The sequence below is a fragment of the Quercus suber genome, unplaced genomic scaffold, assembly GCF_002906115.3.
Source record: "Quercus suber isolate HL8 unplaced genomic scaffold, Cork oak 2.0 scaffold_361, whole genome shotgun sequence".
NCBI classification, from domain to species: domain Eukaryota; kingdom Viridiplantae; phylum Streptophyta; class Magnoliopsida; order Fagales; family Fagaceae; genus Quercus; species Quercus suber.
This window is the reverse complement of record NW_027069813.1, coordinates 79,970-88,301: the sequence shown is the minus strand read 5'-3', so window position 1 is coordinate 88,301 and position 8,332 is coordinate 79,970. Positions and strand designations below refer to the sequence as shown.

At 33.9% G+C, this 8,332-nt stretch overlaps 1 long non-coding RNA gene across 1 annotated transcript; it reads right to left on the bottom strand.

Moving 5' to 3' along the window:
- Nucleotides 1-6,752: 6,752 nt before the first annotated feature.
- On the bottom strand, nucleotides 6,753-7,409 carry LOC136061882 (uncharacterized). The gene is made up of 2 exons (XR_010623732.1): nucleotides 7,340-7,409; nucleotides 6,753-6,967 (listed from the first exon to the last, which is right to left on the bottom strand). It is a non-coding gene; the product is annotated as an uncharacterized LOC136061882 (long non-coding RNA).
- Between the last annotated feature and the right edge of the window lie 923 nt (nucleotides 7,410-8,332).

Sequence of the window (8,332 nt, the reverse complement as noted above, 5' to 3'; positions counted from 1 at the left end):
GCGCCACCTGGTGCAATTAATGCAGCGCCTAGGGAATAAGGAAACCGCAGCGGCATTAATGAAGCGACAGCTCCTACGCTTATGCACGTGCCAGTTCAAATTTGCCTGTTTACAAGCTTTTGCTCCGGGGCAAGTCAAAATCCTACTTTTTCTCTTCGGATGGAACGAAAAACTACAATTTTGAGGGGCTAATGTGGGGGAAAAACCCAACCCAACTTATTGGGCCAAGGCCCTGAATGAGGAACACTCTTCGTCCGAGGAGGTGTGACCTTCAGTCAGAGGCCCACGTCAAAAGGGAATGCCTTGAGACGAGCACGTGTGCCATCCGAGGAGGTAATCATGTGCCCGAGTAGTCCAACATCCTCGGATCCAAGAGGTTTCACCCAACACGAGCTTGGGAGGTTCAAATGATCTGTTTGACAAGTGTCTAGAGGGAGAGGAACCTCGGACACACATGAAGGTAACGAGAACAGAGAAATATCAAGGAGGCATACTTCAACCACCACATTTAATGCACTGCACCTACCTTCCTGGCCGCATTTATGTGGATAAGACCCCTGAACGGAGTTTTCTCAACTACCGGCACTCACATACGGCTAAAAGTGGGGTGATGGGACTTGCACTCAAATGGGTGCCTGGATGATGAACAAGTGGACGGAGGAAATGTAAGAAGGCAGCACTATATAAAGGAAGAAAGGAAAGAAAAGGGGGGAGGGGAAAAAGAGAGATATTTGATTATAGTAGCTCTAGGAATTGTAACCCTAGACTATCAATGAAAAGCATCTCTTCGGACAGAGCACTCATATTAGCCCAAGAACACATTAATTCAAATCCTCCCATTGGGGTTGCTGTTTAATACTGTTATTTTTATTATTAGCCTAGCCCTTTCACCCATTCTCTACAAAATGTATTGTTTTGGGCTCGGTGGGCTCCTAATCCATACTTCCTTGGGCATGGGCCGCAAAAACTGACCCTACAGTTACATTTATAATATTTTTACAACAAATCTAAAGTCGTAGGTTATTATTGACTGTTATTATTAGGAAAAAAGTGACAGTTTCAAATTAGAACAAATAATAATTTATCATCTAAGATTTATTGTAAAAGTATTGTAAAAATATTATGAACATAGTATTTCTTAATCAACAACAATATTGAATACTATAACAAAGCAAAAAAAAAAAAAAAAGTTGTGAAGAGTTTGTTAAAGACTATAAAAGTAATTTTGCTCACCAAAATTTAGAAAAAGAAAAAAGAAAAATGATTTGTTTGAGCTCATCATTGTGAATGATTTAATAATCTATAAAACAAAAATTGGGTAAATTGGTGCAGTACTTTATGTTCTCCATTTAAATTCAAACACGTGATTGCATTGACCAAGGAAGTATAAAAAATGCTACACGTAAGGGCACATTTTGGTTCCTAAGCCCAAAAGGTAAAAGGATTCAAGCCCAAAGAGCCTAACACAATAAATTTTTAGAGAATGGGCCGGAAACTAGACTTCAATAAGTTAGACAACAATCATAATCGGTTAAAGATGACAAGAAAGCAAAGATAAACAAGTTTCGTGCAAAGAAAATCTTCCTCAGCAAAGTCCGAGCAGAGTAGATCTTGTATAGGCCTTTTTTCAATTTGATTACAATTCCAGATCTTGTATAGGCCTTTTTTCATTTTAATTACAAGTCCAGTTCTTATTGCTACGGTGTTTTTTCTATAGATTCTCAGATGATCCCTCTGTAATTAGGGTCTTTCTTCTTTATATTATCTTGTTTGCTTCATCTCAACCCTTAACGTGTAGATCAAGTTGTTGGGTTTTATCCTTGTCTCATTAATACCTTTTTAAAGCATTTGGGAATAGCTATAAGGCTGAATATCACTATTCAGGTATCACCTCCACATAATGCCGCCAAAGAGTTAGCTGCAGAGTTTTTAATGTGATAGCAGCAACTTTTTCTTAGACATTTTTTAGCTTCCCTATGTCCTATTCCCTCCTGACGTTTATCCTTACCAGTAGAATTGTTTGGAGTGTAGCTCCTAATGGCAGGCCAAACATTTTGACATTTGCTCTACTTAGCCGAGGAGGCATTTCTTCTCGGACAACCTTACCAAACCTTTATGGTTAGAATCCTTCTATAACTCACTGATTAGTACCTTTCCGTTAAAGCTTACCTGTCATCGGATTACTAAATATTCTCGGACAAGGGCCACGACCCAATATACACTCCTGGGCAAACATTCCTACACTTTTAATGCCCATATCCTTCATGGTGGATGCGATCTCTTCTTTCGTGGCACCATGCACTCGTAATTTATCTAGGTATTCCTCAACAAGTTCTTTTCCGGCATTGATATCTAATCCCGAGGTTCTATTTAGCGTTTCTTCCTTGTTAAATTGGCTCTCTAGTATGTGCCCCACCTTCTCGCCGCACACATAAGTTGTAAAACAACATTGAAGATTACAGAGTTCATTGTTTACAATTGCAATGACATATAGTACTTCTGCATTGTTTTTGAACACACAGATTTTTGCACTAGCAATTACCTCTTGAACTGGACTAATTTACGGACAATCAAAATAACTAATTAGTGTATAAGGGCAGAGTTCAAGTCTACACTGACCTGTTGATGCATGGACAAGCACCTTCAGTTTAATACATTTCTTTGCGAAGTTCAAAACATGCAAAGCTCCATATGTGTTGATGCCCGATGCAATATCATATCTAAAAGAGGAAAGAAAGGAATAGAAAAAACTTAAAAATAAATAAATAAATATATGAATCTTTTTTACCGTGCACAGTTGCACACATCGTTTTTTTTTGTTACCTTTCATCAAAGTTTGTTGTAGCAGCAGAATTTAAGACAATGTCTATTTCATTCCACATCTCTTCTCTTAATATAGAATCTTTGATTCCAAAATTCTCGTCACTAATGTCACCAGCGATTGGAGTAACCCTTTCAAATATAAAGGATTCTAGATTTGCACCCCAACTCTTTCTTAGAACGTTAAAGAGGTCCTGTCCTATTACCTGCAGATCAAACCAATGAAGAAAAAAAAAAAAAAAAATAAGTTCTTTTCCGGCATTGATATCTAATCCCGAGGTTCTATTTAGCGTTTCTTCCTTGTTAAATTGGCTCTCTAGTATGTGCCCCACCTTCTCGCCGCACACATAAGTTGTAAAACAACATTGAAGATTACAGAGTTCATTGTTTACAATTGCAATGACATATAGTACTTCTGCATTGTTTTTGAACACACAGATTTTTGCACTAGCAATTACCTCTTGAACTGGACTAATTTACGGACAATCAAAATAACTAATTAGTGTATAAGGGCAGAGTTCAAGTCTACACTGACCTGTTGATGCATGGACAAGCACCTTCAGTTTAATACATTTCTTTGCGAAGTTCAAAACATGCAAAGCTCCATATGTGTTGATGCCCGATGCAATATCATATCTAAAAGAGGAAAGAAAGGAATAGAAAAAACTTAAAAATAAATAAATAAATATATGAATCTTTTTTACCGTGCACAGTTGCACACATCGTTTTTTTTTGTTACCTTTCATCAAAGTTTGTTGTAGCAGCAGAATTTAAGACAATGTCTATTTCATTCCACATCTCTTCTCTTAATATAGAATCTTTGATTCCAAAATTCTCGTCACTAATGTCACCAGCGATTGGAGTAACCCTTTCAAATATAAAGGATTCTAGATTTGCACCCCAACTCTTTCTTAGAACGTTAAAGAGGTCCTGTCCTATTACCTGCAGATCAAACCAATGAAGAAAAAAAAAAAAAAAAAACCATTTAAGCCTATTTAGTACGAATATTGTATTGTAACTAAATCCTAGGAAATTAAATAAATTTATTTTACCCTTATTTTGCTATTAAGAATAAAAATTATTTTGAAAATAAAAGAAGACTAAAATGTAAATTAAACCAGTTAAGTTTGACATAATTTTGATTTTGGTTATTAATGTTTAAAAGTCTTAATTTTAGTTCTTAACATTTAACATTGTTCTTATTTTTGTCATTCCATCCATTTACAGGAATGGTATTATCGTTTAATACCATTTAAACTCATAAATTAAAACTATATCATTTTGTTCACGATTATAAAAAAAATTATATGTAATATTTTTTTTTCTTTTTTTTTTAAATTTTTTTTCTATTTAGCTATTTCTCCCCTATTTTCATCTCTCTCCTCTTTTCTTTCTTGGTTTTTGATCACATTTCTAATTACACTACTAATCACACCCCAACTGCGTAGATACTGTCCGCTTTGGAACCTATATTCATAGTTTTGTTCTTCCCCAAAGTACAGAACAGTGGAGAAAAATGCCTCTACACACATTGAAGGGAAGTTACTCCTTACAAATACATCCCTATATACTTTGTTAGGTGATATGAGATTCCATGGATTGTACTCTCCCTTTTGGGTCTCTACAACACTAAGTAGTTTTTTTTTTTTACTTAACATATACTAGTTAAGTTTAGGAGCCACATGGCATGATATACTGTGTAGATACTAACCGCTTTGAGTCCTATACTCATAGTTTTGTTCTCCCCCAAAAAACAGTGGGAAAAAATGCCTCTACACACATTGAAGGGAAGTTACTTCTTATAAACACATCCCTATATACTTCGCTAGGTGATACAAGATTCCATGGATTGTACGCCCCCTTTTGGGTCTCTATAACACTAAGTAGTTTTTTTTTTAGTTAACATATACTAGTTAAGTTTAGGAACCACATGGAATGATACACTTTAGTCAGCTGGCACATATTAATATACGAATTGCAAATTTATTTGGCGTTGTTAATGCCCATGTAATTTAATGGAAATGAATGGAAGGACAAAATGGACAATGATGTTAAATGTTATATATGTGTTAAAATCAAAATTTCGAATTATTTTTAAAAAATAAATAAAATTTCAAAATATTAAAGATCAAAATCAAAATTCTCTTAAATTTAAAAAGATGTATTTTACATTTTAGTCTTAAAAAAAATCATATATGTGACACGTAAAATCTCCTGCCTACATAATCAAAAAGAACTAAATGAGGTACCTCATGACAAAACTGTTGTGTAGCAGACTCATTATCTGAAGCTCTTAAAAGAAGATAGATCCTTTTTACATTTGGTTGAACCCTCAATATTTTCTCCCCAAAAAATGCGTTCATTTATGCAAGCAAAGTATCACTAACACCAACATCCTTTCAACACACGCATACATAGAATTATAAACAAATCATAACACAAACATAGGACTATATATATACACTCACATAAACGAGTGGAGTCAAGTAGAATATATACAAGCAATTTGCTTGACAGGTTGTTTATATTTGTAGCTATGAATAAACATATATAAATGCATTTCGGGAGTGCGGAGAGAGAGAGAGAACCTTCTGCTAGAAAGCCTGTGGCATCAATGATTAAAATAGTCTTGTTCTCCAAAAATCGGAGAATACCTTCCAACTCCATGAGAGAAGAAATGAGAAAGGGAGAGAGTAGATGATGATGAATGAGAGATGTTACATTTACAACAATTTTACAATATTTTTACAACAAATCACAGGTGGTTAGTTGTTATTAGTTTAAATTTGAAACTAACACTTAGATTACTTTTTTACCCCAACAATAACAACTAGTAACAACTTACCACTTATGATTTATTGTAAAAATGTTGTAGACATATTATTTTTCGATGATGAATTGATGATCTCAAAGCAAGAAATGGATGACTTATAAATTGAGAGTTGCCTTGCTTTATATAGAATAACTAAATGCATATTGTCCAAAATAATTTCTAAAATTTTTCACCCAAACACAACTTATTAAAGGAAAAATAAAACTCATATGTTTTTTTGTTTTTTACTTTATTTTTATAAATACTTAAGGTTAAGATATTAATTAATTTTCAGTATAAACAAAATTCAAATTTCAGACATTTCATACAACGATAAGAGACTTTACTAATTGAGTTAATTAGAACTCATAAATAAAATTATATGTTAAATATTTCCACCAAGGTGGTTTGAGATTAGATCATTAAGAATAAAAATAAAAATAAAATAAAATAAGAAGAAAAGAAGAAAAAGAAAGAAATAAAGAAATAAGGAGGAAGTTAGTTGAACTACATTCCATCAATGTCTACGTACGTATATGGATAGAGAGAGAAATCGGTGCAGAACCTAATTATTATAATCTGGTAGTTAGTACGTCCAAGTTAGATTTTCAAGGTGTATGATGAAGCAGGGTTTGACCATATATACTTCAGCCAAAAAAAAAAAAAAAAAATCAAGGCTTACGCAGTAGGCATGCTTATGGTTATGGCATTGGCAAAAATGGGAGCTACTTCCCTTACCTCTTTTGTTGTCCTTTAGACTCCACCGCCTGTGGTGGATGGTATTATAGCTCATGATAGAGCAAATGTTGCTTGTAACAGACTAGTTTTTCTTTAATCTAATATAAGTTCATGGCTTACCAAAAAAAAAAAATTGGCAAGGCATTAATGATTTACAAAGATGGCTACGTACTGTGAGAACAGACATTCGTTTGAGTGACTGTTAAAGGTTTCTATCTCAACAATTGTTTGAGAGCTTCTGATCTATTTGTATATGCATATATGTGGATCCGGATCCTCTCCCTTTTAAAGAGAAATGGAGAATGTCCAGCTAAGGGGTCAGGATGTATCTAAAATAAACTAAGGGTGTAAAAACTGCCACGTTAATTAAAATTTAAATAACTTAACCCTAAAAAGCTCAACTGTGGTTAACAAAAGGGTTAACTCAACAAACCCATCTCATTCTTATCTGAGATTCAAAAATATCAAAATCACTCTTTTGCTCTCTCTCAATCTCTCTTCTCCATCACCATCTGGCTCAACCGTGCCGTCACCGCTGCCACAATCACCAACGTATGCCAAGCCACCGTTGTTTCTTCGACCACGTCTCACACCAGCCTAACATCACCAAGAAAAAAAAAAGAAATACTAAAATAATTTTAGTAACAAATTCAGATTGAAACAACCCATAAATCCTACAAAGCTGAAACACCATCCACTGATTTCAATCTGTAAACTCAAAACCAACCACTGAAAAAGTATATCACAAAAAAAGAAACCATATTCAAAACCAATAAATCAGTAGCAGACATAATAAAAAACTATCAAGTAAAAGAACCCAACTTTCAAATACATCTAAACCAAGACTAAAATTACTATTTTTTTTCCTATATAGAACTCTGGGGAAGTANTTTCCTATATAGAACTCTGGGAAGTAAATTAAAAATAATAATAATAATAATGAACACGGGATATTGTGTAACAAAGCACCTCTTTAAGGAGCATAGCTTCAGGGAAAAATTCAGTAGCCCCTTCTTGTTTGGGCACAAAGCTATGAGTGCTGGCTTTTTGTTCTTATGGTTCTTCTTTGCCCCCACTATCACTGAGTCTCTATGTCCAGCACAGAGCTTCTGGTAGTGAATGGCCTTGAAAGAGAGATGGGAAGTACCCATTTGCAAATTTCATATATGGGTTTTGATTCCTGAGGAAAGAGCTAATTTTGATTGCAAAGTTTGAGGCTTTTGGGGTAAGATAGGCCGTAGAGGAAGTGTTGGTGAGTGCCTCCATTGGAGCTCTGGAGAGCAAAATAGATAATTGCAATTAAAAAAAAAAAAAAAAAAAAAAAAAAAAAAAAAACTCCATTACCTTTTGAGCAAACTCATGAGCATTTTATGTAGGTTTTCTATCATTATCATTAACGACTATGATAATGATAATGATGATGATAATAATAATAATAATAATAATAATAATATAATGTCTGAAAAACTTAGTAGTTTTTATATATTTATGTTCTTCGGTATTAAAATAAGCATGAAGACTCATAAAATGTTGCATCAAAGTGGATTTATATATTTACATAATACATAGTGGCAGTAAACAATACAAAAATCAATTCATACGGTAAGACAAGTTCACTAACAGCATATGGTTGCTTCAATTCATAGCATCACCTTTTCATTAAAAAAAAAAAAAAAAAATACAACATAGACCTTGTGTTGTAATGGTCTTCTCTTCAGTTTAGTCACATGAGTTTCTCCCAGCAACAAGTACAGCAAGATGACTAGCTGTATTCTGTAGCCACCCTGTCTACACAGAGTATATAACATGTCAAACATAGAATCAAGTAACTCCAATTAATAATCTTTAAAAGCTCTAGCTCGTATTATACCAAAAACCATCATCCTAAAGATTTAACGCATGAAATCTCATTAACTCATTCTATAACCGACACATTGTTAGATACTTTCAAAGCAGAAAATC